The 17,755-nt window shown below is 37.8% G+C and overlaps 1 long non-coding RNA gene across 1 annotated transcript in view; it reads right to left on the minus strand.

Moving 5' to 3' along the window:
* Positions 1-15,221: 15,221 nt before the first annotated feature.
* Positions 15,222-17,755, minus strand: part of LOC105739640 — a 316,721-nt gene continuing 314,187 nt past the window's right edge. The window contains exons 9-10 of the long non-coding RNA XR_001115590.2: positions 16,024-16,098; positions 15,222-15,901 (exon numbers count right to left, since the gene is read on the minus strand). This is a non-coding gene — a long non-coding RNA (uncharacterized LOC105739640). The remainder of the gene's footprint in view (positions 15,902-16,023; positions 16,099-17,755) is intronic.

Below are 17,755 nucleotides of genomic sequence, written 5' to 3' on the forward strand. Positions count from 1 at the left end.
AACTAGACAATATGCATAATGTATCTCAAAATGCCTGGGAAATATTAATAATTAATAGACATTATTATCACCATTATTGCAATGCCCTCACTATACAACATTCATATGGTCCAAATTAGTACTCTTGCAATACCTGACTCCATGGCCTAGTGCTTTCCTAGACTCTGAAGGACAAGAACTCATGGAGAAGAAATCCTTTCTGCCATTTTGCTGTTATTACAGTTGCTGAGATGCAATGAAACTCTATTTAACTTAGAAAGTGTGACAATCACTCTAGAAATTTATTCTAGCCTCGGAAGAGGAGCACAGAAAGCAAAGTTCTGTAATACAGCACTGGGGCTGCAGACTGTGTCAAGCGCATAAGGTGAAGCTGGAAGGAGGATCAGGATGTTACAAAATAACCAGAGAAATGGCTTAATCCATGCTTTTTTACTTTAACCAAGCGATCGCATTGGCAAAACAAGAGAGGAAACCATTGTGCAGCCTGGGACTCCCTAATGAAGCTTACGCTTTGTTTTAAACACACGATGACCAAATCTAATATGTTATGAATGTCTGATGATCTAAATTAAATTGAACACTTTCAATGTGCTCAGCGTTGTCCTAGGTACCAGATAAAATACAAAATAGATGGCCTCTGCCTTAAAGTAGCCTGAAATGAAATGTAGCTCATTCTAAATAAAGAGAAAAAGGTTACAAGTCGAAGCATAAAATATTAACACAGAATATACTAGTAGTAATAGTAACAATAATAACAATGAGTGATATTTGTTAGCAACTTCTATGTTCGAGCACTGTTAGACACTTTATATATGTGAAAATACTTAATGTTCACAACTACAAACAAGTTAGAAATCATCTTCTTGATTTTAATGGTGAATAATATGTATTAAAAACAGTATGCTTGGAGCTTAGCTACACAGTATTCTTATCAAAACAACTGGCCATGAAAGAGTTTATAATCAAATCCAATGAAAAAACAGAAATATTACTCTGAATAAACACATACAATTGTTTTCCAATGCAGTTCAAAACTATATAAGGATAGAATAATACTAGTTTTCATAAAGCCTGGTACAAGGAATTTGTTTTATGTGCCCATAAAAATGTGTTTATACCACCAGTAATTTAAAATAACTATGCTACATGCAACAGCTATTATAGTGATACATAATATCAGTCTACCAATAATTAAATAACACTTCAGTTATTTTAGCACTTCTGTCATGTATTTCTAAAATGAATTGCCTTATATCATAAAAGCCTCAATTTTCTTCATTATTTGAAACATTTTCGGAGATGAGGATTTTCAACAAGCATGTTATACTCAAAGTGCGGTGTATATTTCTCTAATTCTCTTTTTTATGTCCTGGGTATTAGGCAAACAATGGTAATATATAAAAGCAAGACTGTCTTCCCACAGCGCAATCAATTCAAGATCATGTTCCAGCACGATTAGGAAAGGCCTTTGTTCATCAGGCTCAGTTGAAGAGGGAGTGAGTATGGGTAATGTTTTTTACAGGGATCAAGTCTGTATATGGAAACGAATACAATGTCAAGTCTGCCCATAGAATTATCATTCAAATTAATGCTTTAATCATCACCTTATAAATATTAATATATTCACTAGTTCACTTTGGCAATGGTTACTTTTCATACCTGTGTCATATCTTAGCCCAACAACAACAAAAAAGTGCCAGTAGAGGAGTCTATGTTTGACAGTCTACTGCTCACTTAGAGGTCTTTCTTATTTTCCCTAAGTTTAGAGAATTTTTTTGGAAGAAATAAATATAAAGGAAACTGTTCAGCCACTAAATACAGGCTTCTCAAACCAATACAGCAGAGTGTGGTCATTTGGTCTTTTTTTTTTTTTTTTTGAGACAGTGTCTCGCTCTGTCACCCAGGCTGGAGTGCAGTGGCGCGATCCCGGCTTACTGCAAGCTCCGCCTCCCGGGTTCACGCCATTCTCCCACCTCAGCCTCCAGAGTAGCTGGGACTACAGGCATCCGCCACCACGCCCAGCTACTTTTTTGTATTTTTGGTAGAGACGGGGTTTCACCATGTTGGCCAGGATGGTCTCGATCTCTTGATCTCTTGATCCACCCACCTTGGCCTCCCAAAGTGCTGGGATTATAGGCACAAGCCACCGTGCTCAGCCTCCTTTGGTCTTTTGAATGTAGGACCTGAGCAATTGGAAAAATGTAAAATTGTGTGATTTAGGTAATTTCTGTTGTTATAAAAGTTCAAGTAATATACTAAAAGATGACCTACAGGCAGAGTAAATGAAAAGTAAATAGAGGTAATAGGAAGGTAGGAGAGTGGAATAAAGGGAAAATAGAACAAGGAAATAGAATGAAGGAGTCAACAGAGACAAGATAGGCAATTAATTTCCTCAATTGTGTTCTGTGAGTAAATGGTGAAACTGTGCTCCCATATCCTATCTGGTGTTACCTCCCTTAGATTAGGCCTCTAATGTTTTTCTTTGTAGATCCCAAGATAAGTGATCTCAGTACAGAAGTCTGTATTTCTTCCTGCTTTTTCCTCCTGGCCCACAGTATGAGTCCTGCAACAGGAGGCACCTTTGGTCAAGATAGGAACAGTGATAGGTTCTGGAGTATGTTTTTCGAATAAAACAGTATCAGCTGAGGATTGAATGTAGGGTGTGAGAAAAAGGCAGGGATGAAGGATTGATTTTATTTTTGAGAAACTAAGTGAATCGAATGGGAAAGTAAATGTTGGGAAATAAGAGAAATCATGATGTCTGTTTTGGAGACGTCAAGCTGACAGACCTGGCAATACATGATCGGTGATGTATCTACATACAGATTTAAAAAAAAAAATAACAGATACACAAAATCCATTACAAATATTCCAGATACTACGTAAAAACTAATATAGATTACTAAAATATAAATAATCCTTCAATCAAGAGCAAGAAATATTTAACTAAGGTGAATATGGTACTAATAACATAAACCATTTGTTATTTGTAACTATTAAGTACTTTACATTTATTATTGTATCTTTGAATTATCACTTGAAACGCATAAATAATATTATTGCCATTTTATAAATGAAGAATTTAAGGCTAATTGAGATGAACTTTTTTCATCTTCAAAATTTATAACAGGTGTCAGAGCCAGAACTTAAAAGTCTTTCAGATTTCTAAGTTCGATTCTTAAGTATTATAATACTGCTATATTAAAGGTTCTGTATGAGTAATTATATTCCTATAAAAATAAATCCATGTTTATGGAAAAAGAAAAACAGATGTAAAATAATTATGTAGTACAGAAAGGAAATGTGCAAAAAGTATGACTTTTTAAATAACGGTTCTCATTAGATTTTCTATATAATATTGAGAAAATTGAGGTTTAGTTTTCTTTAATGAAATAACCAAAGTAATCTCCAAACCTTTTTTCTTCCTATATGTAAGAAAAATTTTATCTAATGTTTGAAAAAATTAAAGAAGGAGGTAAGACTTTATCTGGATACCCAAAAATGGATAAAATTTACATAGAGAGGAACATTTTTTACAATAAAGTTAATGTACCTACTGATAAAGAAGGACTTACTTGTTTCTGCCATTATGTTGTTTTCTGTATGTTTTAGATCTTTGTTCCTCATTTCCTGGCTTCTTTTGTATTATGTAAATATTTTCTACATAATACATGCATGTACTAGTTGTATTCACTTCTCATATATTAATTATTTCCTTAGTGGCTACCCTGGGGATTATAATCAATCACATACATTTGTAAAAACTGAATTTGAATTGAAACTAATTTAGCTTCAATAACATAAGAAAAACTCTGTCCTTATGCAGCTACACTTTCACATTTTATGTTGCTGTTATTGTCACAAACTGCATCTTTAAAGATTGCAAGTTCATTTACATAAATTTACAATTATTGTTTTATGCATTTTTCTTTTATATCATATTATAAACACAAAGAAGAGTTAAAAGTCAAAAATTCAGTAATGCTGGCTTTTTTACTGGCCTATGTTTTTCTTTGTAGAGCTTTGATTTACTGTCTTTTAGTTTGAGAACTACAAGCTTGAAGAACTTCTTTGGACATTTCTGATAAGACAAGTCTTCTTATAACAAACCCCTTCAACTTTGTTTATCTAGGAATGTCTTAATTTCTCCTTCAGTTTTTAAGTATGATTTTTCCTGATACAGGCCTTAGCAGTGTTATTCTTTCAGCCCTTTAAATATGACACCACCCCCACCCCACCAATGTACCATCTTCTAGCCACCATATTTCCTGTTACAAAATTAGCTGTTAGTCTTATGAAGGATCCATTGTATATGATGAGTCCGTTCTTTCTTGTTGCTTTTCAGATTCTCTCCTTTTCTTTTTCTTTTGAAAGTTTGAGTATAATGAGTACTGGTTTGGATCTCTTTGGGTTTATCCTACAAGCATTTGGTGAACTTCTTAGATGTGTAGACACATGTCTTTCTTCAAATTATGGAAGTTTGGGGACATTCTTCCTTCAAGTCTTCCTGATCTTTTCTCTCTGTTCTCCTTATGGGACTCTGTTAGTGTGTATGTTGGTATACCTGTTGGTATCCTCAGGTCCCTTAAGCTCTTTTCATTATTTGCATTAATTTTTAATTTTGGCTCAACTGACTGGATTGTCCCTTCTTTGAGTCTCTTAATTCTTTCTTTTGCCTGCTCTACACCATTGCTGATGCCTTCTATTGTATTTGTTTTCTTTTTAGGTACTGCACTTTTTAGCTCCAAAATTTCTATTTGGTTGCTTTATACAACTTTACCTGTGTATTGATAGTCCCTATTTGTTTGTATACCAATCTTCTTATTTCCTTTAGTTTGTTGTCCATGGTTCTCATCATTCTTTGAGCATTTTAAGATAATGGATTTAGTCTTTGTGTAGTCAGTACAATGTCTGGGCTTCTTCAGAGACAACTTCTGTCATTTTATTTCCTGTTAACAGGCCATATTTTCCTGTTTCTTTGAATATCTTATGTTTTTATTGAAGACTGGTCATTTTTAATATTATATCTGGAAAGCAGATCCTTCTTCCTCCCCATGGTTTGCTGCTGCTGTTTGTTGAGAGCTGCACTGGCACTTCATAAAGTGACTTTTCCAAATTATTTTTGCAAATTCTGTATTTCTTATCATGTGTGGTCACTAAAATCTGTCTTCTGTCATATCAGCAGCCAGTCTGTGACTTGACAGAGACTTTCTTAAATATCTGGTGCCAAAAATAAAAGGAACAGTGAACTACCCTATTCTCTGAAAGTTGTCATTGAACTGGGACATGCCTTCAGTACTTACCTAGGTTGCCTGAAAGCTCCCATAGCCTTCATCTGCTTGTGTGTGGTCCAAAGAGTAGCTAAATATGTTAGTCTAAGGCTTCTCAGGTCTTTTCTGTGCATGCATTAGACTTTAGGCATACACATTGCACTTGGTAGCCCTTCAAAGCTATTACTGCCCCGAGAATACCCCTCAGCAGCCTTTCTTTTTTTCTCTTTTGCTGTTGTTCTGCAATTCCTTGCCCACAGATAGTATGTTTTTAACTGCTGCTGACATATGCCCCCTAGAAAGCTGCTCAGGCTTGTAGGAGTGAAGGTTGGGCTGAAGGAAAGGGAAGCCTCTGTGCTGGCCCCTCAGGGAAGCAAGAAACAGATCAAAATTCACATCTTTTTTTTTTTTACAAAAAGGTTTGTATTGCATTACCCCGGCACCAGAAAGCTGCATCACAAATACAGACTGATAATCCTGTAGTCAGTGACAAACTGGAGGAAAATGGGCAATGGTAGGCAGGTGAGTGACACTGCCACAACATTCTTTTATTATAGTTTTTGTTTTGGGGGGATGGAGTCTTGCTCTGTCACCCAGGCTGGAGTGCAATGGTGAGATCTTGGCTCACTGCAGCCTCTGCCTCCCATGTTCAAGCTATTTTTCTGCCTCAGCCTCCTGAGTAGCTGGGACTACAGGCACCCACCACCACACCTGACTAATTTTTGTATTTTTAGTAGAGATGGCATTTTGCTATGTTGACCAGGTTGGTCTTGAACTCCTGACTTCAAGTGATCTGCCTGCCTTGGCCTCCCAAAGTGCCAGGATTACAGGCATGAGCCACCATGCCTGGCCTATTATAGTTCTGCAGCCTCTTTATTAAGTGCTTTCCTGGTTACTATAAGTATTTGATTAGAATACAGAGGTAAAAAAAAAAACTTGATTCTGTCATTTATGCTACCTTATTGATTGCTTCAGTGGAAGGGCCAATTCTTACAGTGGAAGGGCCAATTCTTAGAGTATTGTATGTCACCATTTTCCATGAAATCCCAAAATCATTGACTTTAGTGAGAGACTTTAAAGCAGTATTTAAAGAAATCATTTCATAAGTCAACCAGTACTCTTTCAATACAAATTGTTTAACACAAACATATGTGACAAACCCTCAAAGTTTTCCCAAATTGCAGCATCAAAGCATATTAGGTTGAATAGAATAAGGAAGAAGGGAGTGTATATAAAAGTGAGATATGATATATTGAATCTCATGTTTCTAAATGTTCTTCCTAAACTAAAACAGAATAATTAGATGCAGGAGTAATCAAAGCCATAACTGGAAACCACCTGAATTTAAAAATGGACTAATTCAGCAAAAGATAAAATTGTATTTGAGACAAAATTAGTAAAACGAAATCCCTCTCATGACTTGGTCTTGACAACTTTTTAAATTAAAAGCATAACAACAAAACCCTACAAGCATTAAGTATAAAAATGAAACAAAAAGCAAGCTTGTTTTGGAGAACATAGATCTAACTGGTCTCATATTTGATGCCTCTTCAACAACAAATAAATTTCAGAAATATTAAATAAACTTTACAAAATCTTAAGGAAATTAAAAAAACATACAATCAGATACATTAGATTTTACACATGATATGTTTTATTTACTTATTTAGTCAATAAATTTTACTGTAGCTTCTTTGATCCTGTTATCAGAAGTAGTCACAGAGATACAGTCTTAAATGGCAATTATAGCTAAGAGGGAAAGAGAAAAATCAAGTTAAAAAATAAAATAAATACAAAATAATGTAACCACTGTGGAAGACAATATGGTGAAACACAATTTGTACGTCAATGTTCAAAGAAGCACTATTCGTAATAAGCAAAGGTAGAAATAGCCCAGATGTCCATTGATGGATGAATGAATAAACAAAATGTGGCCTATATATACACAACGGAATATTACTCAGCCTTAAAAAGAAAAGAAATTTTGGCACATGCTACACTATGGGTGAAACTTGAAGACATTACATAAAGTGAAATAAGCCAGTCACAAAAGAACAAATACTGTATGGTCCAACTTCTAGCAGGTGGCTAGTATAATCAAACTCATAAAATCAGAAAGTAGAATGGTGGTTGCCAGGGAGAAGAAATGGTGAGTTGTTGAATGGATTTAGAGTTTCGGTTTGAGAAGATGAGAACATTCTGGGGATGAATGACAATGATGGTTGGACAACAATGTGAATCTACTTAATGCCACTGTACTGTACAGTAATAAGAATATTGATATGAGACGTTTCTGCAAAAAATCTTAATGCCCAACCCCCTATTGGAATGGGAAAAGCAGAAGCTCTGAAATATAACTTTAAATGGAGAGCAAAAATTAAATGTAGCAAAATTTATAAAAATGCTGAAAACATAATAAAAAATCTAGTAGTAATACATTTGGTTAATAAGGTAAAAAACAATATTTTACTTTGATGGAACCATGTGAGCTTGTGAACTGTTTTTGTAACCAAAGTACAGATGATTTCCTACTCTAGGGTGGCTCATTTAAAATTATATGTAATAAAAATTCTCAAGCGTTTTGATGGCTTTCAGCAGTACTATTCATTTATTATCTGCTTGTTGAACACCAACTATGGGACCAGCATAAGTAAGAGAAATTTTACCCTTCATGTGATGGAGCATATGTTGGAGAGCAGTGATTTTCCCAGTGTAGTCTCTGAACAGCAGCATCAGCATCACTAGTGTATTAGTCCATTCTTGCACTGCTAATAAAGACATACCTGGGACTGGGTAATTTATAAACGAAAGAGCTTTAAATGACTCACAGTTTAGCTTGGCTGGGGAGGCCTCAGGAAACTCATAATCATGGCAAAAGGGGAAGCAAACAAGTCCTTCTTCACATGGTGTCAGGAAGGAGAAGAATGAGAGCCAGAGAAGGGAGAAGCCACTTATTTAACCATCAGATCTTGTGAGAACTTACTAACATGAGAACAGCATGGGGAAATCTGCCCCCATGATTCAATTACCTTCCACCAGGTCCCTCCCATGACACATTAGGATTATAGGAACTATAATTGAAGATGAGACTTGGGTGGGGACATAGCCAAACCATATCAATCAATAACCTCATTAAACTTGAAATTCTCTTTTTTCTTTTTTTTAAATTATACTTTAAGTTCTAGGGTACATGTGCAAAACGTGCAGGGTTGTTACATATGTATACATGTGTCACGTTGGTGTGCTGCACCCATTAACTCGTCATTTACATTAGGTATATCTCCTAATGCTATCCCTCCCCCCACCCCACAACAGGCCCTGGTGTGTGGTGTACCTCACTCTCTGTCCAAGTGTTCTCATTGTTCAATTCCCACCTATGAGTGAGAACATGCAGTGTTTGGTTTCCTGTCCTTGCGACAGTTTGCTCAGAATGATGGTTTCCAGCTTCATCCATGTCCCTACAAAGGACATGAACTCATCCTTTTTTGTGGTTGCATAGTATTCCATGGTGCCACATTTTCTTAATCCAGTCTATCATTCACAGACATCTGGGTTAGTTCCAAGTCTTTGCTATTGTGAATAGTGCCTCAATAAACATACATGTGCATGTGTCTTTATAGCAGCATGATTTATAATTCTTTGGGTATACACCCAGTAATGGGATGGCTGGGTCAAATGGTATTTCTAGTTCTAGACCCCTGAGGAATCGCCACACTGTCTGCCACAATGATTGAACTAGTTTACAGTCCCACCAACAGTGTAAAAGTGTTCCTATTTCTCCACATCCTCTCCAGCACCTGTTGTTTACTGACTTTTTAATGATCACCATTCTAGCTGGTGTGAGATGGTATCTCATTGTGGTTTTGATTTGCATTTCTCTGATGGCCAGTGATGATGAGCATTTTTCCATGTGTTTTTTGGCTGCATAAATGTCTTCTTTTGAGAAGTGTCTGTTCATATCCTTTGCCCACTTTTTGATGGGGTTGATTTTTTCTTGTAAATTTGTTTAAGTTATTTGTAGATTCTGGATATTAGCCCTTTGTCAGATGGGTAGATTGCAACAATTTTCTCCCATTCTATAGGCTGCCTGTTCACTATGATGGTAGTTTCTCTTGCTGTGCAGAAGCTCTTTAGTTTAATTAGATCCCATTTGTCAATTTTGGCTTTTGTTGCCATTGCTTTTGGTGTTTTAGACATGAAGTCCTTGCCCATGCCTATGTCCTGAATGGTATTGCCTAGGTTTTCTTGTAGGGTTTTAATGGTTTTAGGTCTGACATTTAAGTCTTTAGTCCATCTTGAATTAATTTTTGTATAAGGTGTAAGGAACAGATCCAGTTTTAGCTTTCTACATATGGCTAGCCAGTTTTCCCAACACCATTTATTAAATAGGGAATCCTTTCCACATTTCTTGTTTTTGTCAGGTTTGTCAAAGACCAGATGGTTGTAGATGTATGGTATTATTTCTGAGGGCTCTGTTCTGTTCCATTGGTCTATATCTGTTTTGGTACAAGTACCATGCTGTTTTGGTTACTGTAGCCTTGTAGTATAGTTTGAAGTCAGGTAGCATGATGCCTCCAGCTTTGTTCTTTTGGCTTAGGATTGTCTTGGCAATGCGGGCTCTTTTTTGGTTCCATATGAACTTTAAAGTAGTTTTTTCCAATTCTGTGAGGAAAATCACTTGATGGAGATGGCATTGAATCTATAAATTACTTTGGGCAGTATGGCCATTTTCACAATATTGATTCTTCCTACCCAAGAGCATGGAATGTGCTTCCATTTGTTTGTGTCCTCTTTTATTTCGTTGAGCAGTGGTTTGTAGTTCTCCTTCAAGAGGTCCTTCACATCCCTTGTAAGTTGGATTCCTAGGTATTTTATTCTCTTCGTAGCAATTGTGAATGGGAGTTCACTCATGATTTGGCTCTCTGTTTGTCTGTTATTGGTGTATAGGAATGCTTGTGATTTTTGCACATTGATTTTGTATCCTGAGACTTTGCTGAAGTTGCTTATCAGATTAAGGAGATTTTGGGCTGAGACAATGGGGTTTTCTAGATATATAATCCTGTCATCTGCAAACAGGGACAATTTGACTTCCTCTTTTCCTAACTGAATACCATTTATTTCTTTCTCCTGCCTGATTGTCCTTGCCAGAACTCCCAATGTTATGTTGAATAGGAGTGGTGAGAGAGGGCATCCCTGTCTTGTGCCAGTTTTCAGAGGGAATGCTTCCAGTTTTGCCCATTCAGTATGATATTGGCTGTGGGTTTGTCATAGATAGCTCTTATTATTTTGAGATATGTCCCATCAATACCTAGTTTATTGAGAGTTTTTAGCATAAAGGGCTATTCTATTTTGTTGAAGGCCTTTTCTGCATCTATGGAGATAATCATGTGGTTTTTGTCTTTGGTTCTGTGTATGTGATGGATTATGCTTATTGATTTGCGTATGTTGAAACAGCCTTGTATCCCAGGAATGAAGCCCACTTGATCATGGTGGATAAGCTTTTTGATGTGCTGCTGGATTCGGTTTGCCAGTATTTTATTGAGGATTTTTGCATCAATGTTCATCAGGGATATTTGTCTAAAATTCTCTTTTTTTGTTGTATCTCTGCCAGACTTTGGTATCAGGATGATGGCGGCCTCGTAAAGTGAGTTAGGGAGGATTCCCTCTTTTTCTATTGATTGGAATAGTTTCAGAAGGAATGGTACCAGCTCCTCTTTGTACCTCTGTTAGAATTTGACTGTGAATCCATGTGGTCCTGGACTTTTTTTGGTAGGCTCTTAATTATTGCCTAAATTTCAGTGCCTGTTATTGGTCTATTCAGAGATTCAACTTCTTCCTCGTTTAGTCTTGGGTGGGTGTATGTGTCCAGGAATTTATCCATTGCTTCAAGAATTTCTAGTTTATTTGCGTGGAGGTGTTTATAGTATTCTCTGATGGTAGTTTGTATTTCTTTGTGATCGGTGGTGATATCCTCGTTATCATTTTTTATTGCCTCTATTTGATTCTTCTCTCTTTTCTTCTTTATTAGTCTTGCTAGTGGTCTATCAATTTTGTTGATCTTTTCAAAAAAACAGCTCCTGGATTTATTGATTTTTTGAAGAGTTTTTTGCATCTCTATCTCCTTCAGTTCTGCTCTGATCTTAGTTATTTCTTGCCTTCTGCTAGCTTTTGAATGTGTTTGCTCTTGCTTCTCTAGTTATTTTAATTGTGATGTTAGGGTGTCAATTTCAGATCTTTCCTGCTTTCTCTTGTGGGCATTTAGTGCTATAAATTTCCCTCTACACACTGCTTTAAATGTGTGCCAGAGATTCTGGTATGTTGTGTCTTTGTTCTCCTTGGTTTGAAAGAACATCTTTATGTCTGCCTTCATTTCGTTATGTACCCAATAGTCATTCAGGAGCAGGTTGTTCAGTTTCCATGTAGTTGAGCGGTTTTGAGTGAGTTTCTTAATCGTGAGTTCTAGTATGATTGCACTGTGGTCTGAGAGACAGTTTGTTATAATTTCTGTTCTTTTACATTTGCTGAGGAGTGCTTTAGTTCCAACTATGTGGTCAATTTTAGAGTAAGTGTGATGTGGTGCTGAGAAGAATATATATTCTGTTGATTTGGGGTGGGGAGTTTTGTAGATGTCTATTAGGTCCACTTGGTGCAGAGCTGAGTTCAATTCCTGGATCTCCTTGTTAACCTTCTGTCTCCTTGATCTGTCTAATGTTGACAGTGGGCTGTTAAAGTCTCCCATTATTATTGTGTGGGAGTCTAAGTCTCTTTGTAGGTCTCTAAGGACTTCCTTTATGAATCTGGGTGCTCCTGTATTGGGTGCATATATATTTAGGATAGTTAGCTCTTCTTGTTGAATTGATCCCTTTACCATTATGTAATGGCCTTCTTTGTCTCTTCCGATCTTTGATGGTTTAAAGTCTTTTTCATCCAAGACTAGGATTGCAACCCCTGCTTTTTTTTTTGTTTTCCATTTGCTTGGAAGGTCTTCCTCCATCCCTTTATTTTGAGCCTATGTGTGTCCCTGCACCTGAGAGGGGTTTCCTGAATACAGCACACTGATGAGTCTTGACTCTTTATACAATTTGCCAATCTGTGTCTTTTAATAGGAGCATTTAGCCCATTTACATTTAAGGTTAATATTGTTATGTGTGAATTTGATCCTGTCATTATGATGTTAGCTGGTTATTTTGCTCATTAGTTGATGCAGTTTCTTCCTAGCATCAATGGTCTTTACAATATGGCATATTTTTGCAGTGGCTGGTATTGGTTGTTCCTTTCCATGTTTAGTGCTTCCTTCAGGAGCTCTTGTGAGGCAAGCCTGGTGGTGACAAAATCTCTCAGCATTTGCTTGTCTATAAAGGATTTTATTTCTCCTTCACTTATGAAGCTTAGTTTGGCTGGATATGAAATTCTGGGTTGAAAATTCTTTTCTTTAAGAATGTTGAATATTAGCCGCCACTCTCTTCTGGCTTGTAGAGTTTCTGCTGAGAGATCTGCTGTTAGTCTGATGGGCTTCCCTTTGTGGGTAACCCGACCTTTCTCTCTGGCTGCCGTTAACATTTTTTCCTTCATTTCAACTTTGGTGAATCTGACAATTATGTGTCTTGGAGTTGCTCTTCTCGAGGAGTATCTTTGTGTTGTTCTGTGTATTTCCTGAATTTGAATGTTGGCCTGCCTTGCTAGGTTGGGGAAGTTCTCCTGGATAATATCCTGCAGAGTGCTTTCCAACTTGGTTCCATTCTCCCTGTCACTTTCAGGTACACCAATCAGATGTAGATTTGGTCTTTTCACATAGTCCCATATTTCTTGAAGGCTTTGTTTATTTCTTTTTACTCTTTTTTCTCTAAACTTCTCTTTTTGCTTCATTTCATTCACTTGATCTTCAATCACTGATTCCCTTTCTTCCAGTTGATCGAATTGGCTACTGAAGCTTGTGCATGCGTCATATAGTTCTCTTGCCATGGTTTTCAGCTCCATCAGGTCATTTAAGGTCTTCTCTACGCTGTTCATTCTAGTTAGCCATTCATCCAATCTTTTTTCAAGGTTTTTAGCTTCTTTGCGATGGGTTCAAACATCCTCCTGTAGCTTGGAGAAGTTTATTACCAATCTTCTGAAGCCTTCTTCTCTCAACTCATCAAAGTCATTCTCTGCCCAGTTTTGTTCTGTTGCTGGCAAGGAGCTGCGTTCCTTTGGAGAGAAGAGGTGCTCTGATTTTTAGAATTTTCAGCTTCTCTGCTCTGGTTTCTCCCCTTCTTTGTGGTTTTATCTACCTTTGGTCTTTGATGATGGTGATGTACAGATGGGGTTTTGGTGTGGATGTCTTTTCTGTTTGTTAGTTTTCCTTCTAATAGTCAGGACCCTCAGCTGCAGGTCTGTTGGAGTTTGCTGGAGGTCCACTCCAGACCCTGTTTGCCTGGGTATCACCTGTGGAGGCTGCAGAACCGCAAATATTGCAGAATGGCAAATCTTGCTGCCTGGTCGTTCCTCTGGAAGCTTCATCTCAGAGGGTTACCCAGCCGTATGAGGTGTCAGTCGGCCCCTACTGGGAGGTGACTCCCAGTTAGGCTACTTGGGGGTCAGGGACCCACTTGAGGAGGCAGTCTGTCCGTTCTCAGATCTCAAACTCCATGCTGGGAGAACCAGTACTCTCTTCAAAGCTGTCAGACAGGAACATTTACGTCTGCAGAAGTTTCTGTTGCCTTTTGTTCAGCTATACTCTGCCCCCAGAGGTGGAGTCTACAGAGGCAGGCAGGCCTCCTTGAGCTTCGGTGGGCTCCACCCAGTTCGAGCTTCCTGGCCACTTTGTTTACCTACTCAAGCCTCAGCAATGGCGGGCACCCCTCCCCCAGCCTCACTGCTACCTTGCAGTTCGAACTCAGACTGCTGTGCTAGCAGTGAGCAAGGCTCTGTGGGTGTGGGACCCTCTGAGCCAGGTGTGGGATATAACCTCCTGGTGTGCCCTTTGCTAAGACTGTTGGAAAAGTGCAGTATTAGGGTTGGAGTGACCCGATTTTCCAGGTGCTGTCTGTCATGGCTTCCCTTGGCTAGGAAAGGAAATTCCCCAACCCCTTGCACTTCCAGGGTGAGGCAAGGCCTAGCCCTGCTTCAGCTCACGGTCTGTGGGCTGCACCCACTGTCCTGCACCCACTGTCCGACAAGACCCAGTGAGATGAACCTGGTACCTCAGTTGGAAATACAGAAATCACCCGTATTCTGTGTCACTCACGCTGGGAGCTGTAGACTAGAGCTGTTCCTATTTGGCCATCTTGGAACCTCCCCCCTAAAACTGAAATTCTCTATGCCACCCCAGACCTATTGAATCATAAATTGTGGAGGTAGAACCGAAAGATTAGTGGTGCTTAAATAAGGCTTTCAGATGATTCTGATGCACACTACAGTTTGAGAGCCACTGGTGTGGAGTATCAGTAAACGCTGAGTTTCACTTTTTTGTATTTACCTACAAAGATGTTTTGCACATGTGAAATCTGTTGCAATGAATACCTAACAATAATTATGTAGAAGCTTTAGGTCAGATGACAAGTATCCAAGAGCCATTCAAAACCTCAAATATTCTTGTCTTTTTAAATTATATGTAGCATTTTCTACTTCCATTTCTGCTGTTGTATATTTCCTAGATTCTAAAATAATAGTTTTCTCTGAGGACACTCAATCCAGTTATGCCAAACGCAATCATTTATTAAATATTTATTATTTAGTTCACTGTGAAACAGCCCTGAAAGTTTAGATAGAGGCCAGGAAGATGTATCTATTTTAGGTTGGGATTCCAGATTCAGGATCCTTTCTTCAGCAATGAAGATGTACTTCAAACATCTATCAATTCACCAATAAATGTTTCAGACTGTCAGTGTCACTTATCCTTCTAGTATCTGGAACAAACAGTGCCAAAGCATCTGATAATAAAAAATGTAGGACTGGAAGAATCATAAAAGGTTTTTTTTTTTTTTCCTTTCTAATTTTAATTACATTTCTTTCTTTCCAGTAGTCTGACTTATATCACTGAAATTACAAGATCTTGATTTACAGCATGAATAGTCCCTTATGTTCCACGATAAAAACACTTATAAATGAAAGTACATAAAGTTATATATTCCTGGGCAATGTGGCTACTCTGAATGACTGGAACCCAAGCCTTTTGCTGCAATATTATGTTTACAAATGTGAGTGAATGTGCATAAGTAAATGGTTCTGAGCAAAGATCCTATCTGGGTATCTTTGACTTTCTTGTAATCACTTTCACAGCCTTCATGATGTGGCATATACCTAATAATCTAGGCATATAGGGAATGTGTAGAGATGCATGCATAATTAATGGATAAATGAATTTCTGAAAATAAATTGTTAAAGCTCATGGTAGGAAATGCAGCCTTGTGGCATGATGATATTTGTGCTGCTTGTCTGATAATTGTGTACAATTCAGAAGAGCACAGTAATTTTGTAATTAACGCTTGATACGCATTACCTTTAATTACTTAAGGCATCCTCGCTTGAAGGCATCTGTGTGTGTGTGTGAGTACGTGCATATGTGTTTCTGTGCAGAATGATTTTCAGCCTCTAAAGAGAGTTTTCTTCCTACTGATAAAGTACTCAGCTGATCCAGTTCAAATTCCCAGCTTGAAGTGAGGGTAGCCAGAGTTAGAGAGAAAAGCAAGATACAAGAGAGACAAACCAAAAGGTATCTCTGGATACTCTTTAAAGAAAAATAGTTTTATCAATAATGGGCAGCAGAACTTACATCATATTGAACTCGTGCTAGAGAAGCATTCTCTTCACAAGAACACATAGAGGGGAACAGCAGACACAGGGGCTACTGGAGAGTGGAGGGTGGGAGGAAGGAGAGGATCAGGCAAAATAACTAATGGGTACTAGGCTTAACACCTGGGTGACAAAACAATCTATACCACATAACCCCATGACATGACTTTACATATACAACAACCCACATATGTACCCCTAAACTTAAAAAAAAACGAAAAGCATTCTCTTTATTGCTAGACAAATGGTCTGATAAAAGGAATGAAGGTGTTAGTACCCAGTAAGGGATCACTCACATTTACTCCCAGCTCAAAATTCATTTTCTCCTTGAGCATTTAAGTGGTAGTGTAGATGGTTAGAAATGATTGACTTTCATGGTTTATTTAGTTTATTAATATAGTAATCTATAGCCATCTGGGCTAGATCTAAAGAAAATCATATAGGGGCAGTGTTCAACTCCAATGCCTATTTATTCTCCTACAAATACCCAGCCACATCTTGCCACTCTGGCTCTCTAGTTCTTCTCACTCAGCCTTACCTGGGCCTTGGGGATGCACCTGTGCTCGCTCTGATAGAGAGGGCAATCTGGATCCCCGAAGCCAAGTGCAAATGACAGAAGAGTTATATGCTCTTCCCATGGGACATATTTTTCATAGCTTTTTTTTTTTACCTGTTCTTTTTTCTCTTTTTTTAAATTAAATCAGTTGACAACAACTGATAATTATTGATAAATCACATAAAAATCTGGATTTTTGGCTCCAGTTGAAAAGTTTAAATGGCTAGCCATGACAGGTTTTCCTTCCCACAAGTGACCACTCTGTTGGAGAAGCTGCCCCTTTAGAAGGAGGAGGAGAGCTGTGCACTCCAAGGGGTCCTCAATACTAGCTACTACCACCTTCCTACTGAGGCTGAGGCCAGCATCCATTTATTATCAAGCTTCTGCTGTTGCTTTTTTAGACCTGATTCTGTTTATACACTTATGTGGCCTGCTGGCCACGGCAGGCATTTGAGTTTTTTAACACCTGCTATAGGTATGTTTTTACTTTTCCTGACAAGTCACTGGCCCTATAATCTTCGGATAAAGCCAATGAGTGTCTAGCATCTTATTCCAGCCACGTCACCTCATAACCCAAATATCTATGACAAAGGTTACAGGTTTCTGGCTTTATCCTTTTTTTAAATATGCAAATAATATTATTCACACCACATTCTATGCTTACAGCAATAAATTCAGTCCTAATTGTAAAGTTTCTGGGAGTTAGCAAAGGAAATTTGGGTGCAAGGCTTACTGACTGAATACTCTCATTTTTCTCTATCAACTTTTGCTCAGAAGCTTCACCCCTTCTGATCACCTGGGGCTTGCCTGTCATGAACTCTTTTAGTTACTCCAGCTCCATCTGATACCTGCTTTCTCAAGAAATGATCTCAGTCCTCCCTTTATTGCTCTAGGTAGTGGACAGCATGAGGCTAACACTTTGCTATGGTGGTAGACATTTATTTGCTGATTACCTTGGTGATAAATCAGGGAAATTAGAAGGTATAACTTACAATTGGACATCAGGCAGGCTAAGCCAAGTGAATCCTTACTCTTTGGCTTCTTAAGTGTTAACTTGTCACTTAAGTTATATGTACAAATTGTTTGCTATATACAAAGTGTTTGTCAAAGAAAGAGTAAGGTATTTATATCAGAGAATCCTAAACATGGTGTAAAA

This window comes from Nomascus leucogenys, chromosome 4 (assembly GCF_006542625.1).
Source record: "Nomascus leucogenys isolate Asia chromosome 4, Asia_NLE_v1, whole genome shotgun sequence".
Taxonomy (NCBI): Eukaryota; Metazoa; Chordata; class Mammalia; order Primates; family Hylobatidae; genus Nomascus; species Nomascus leucogenys.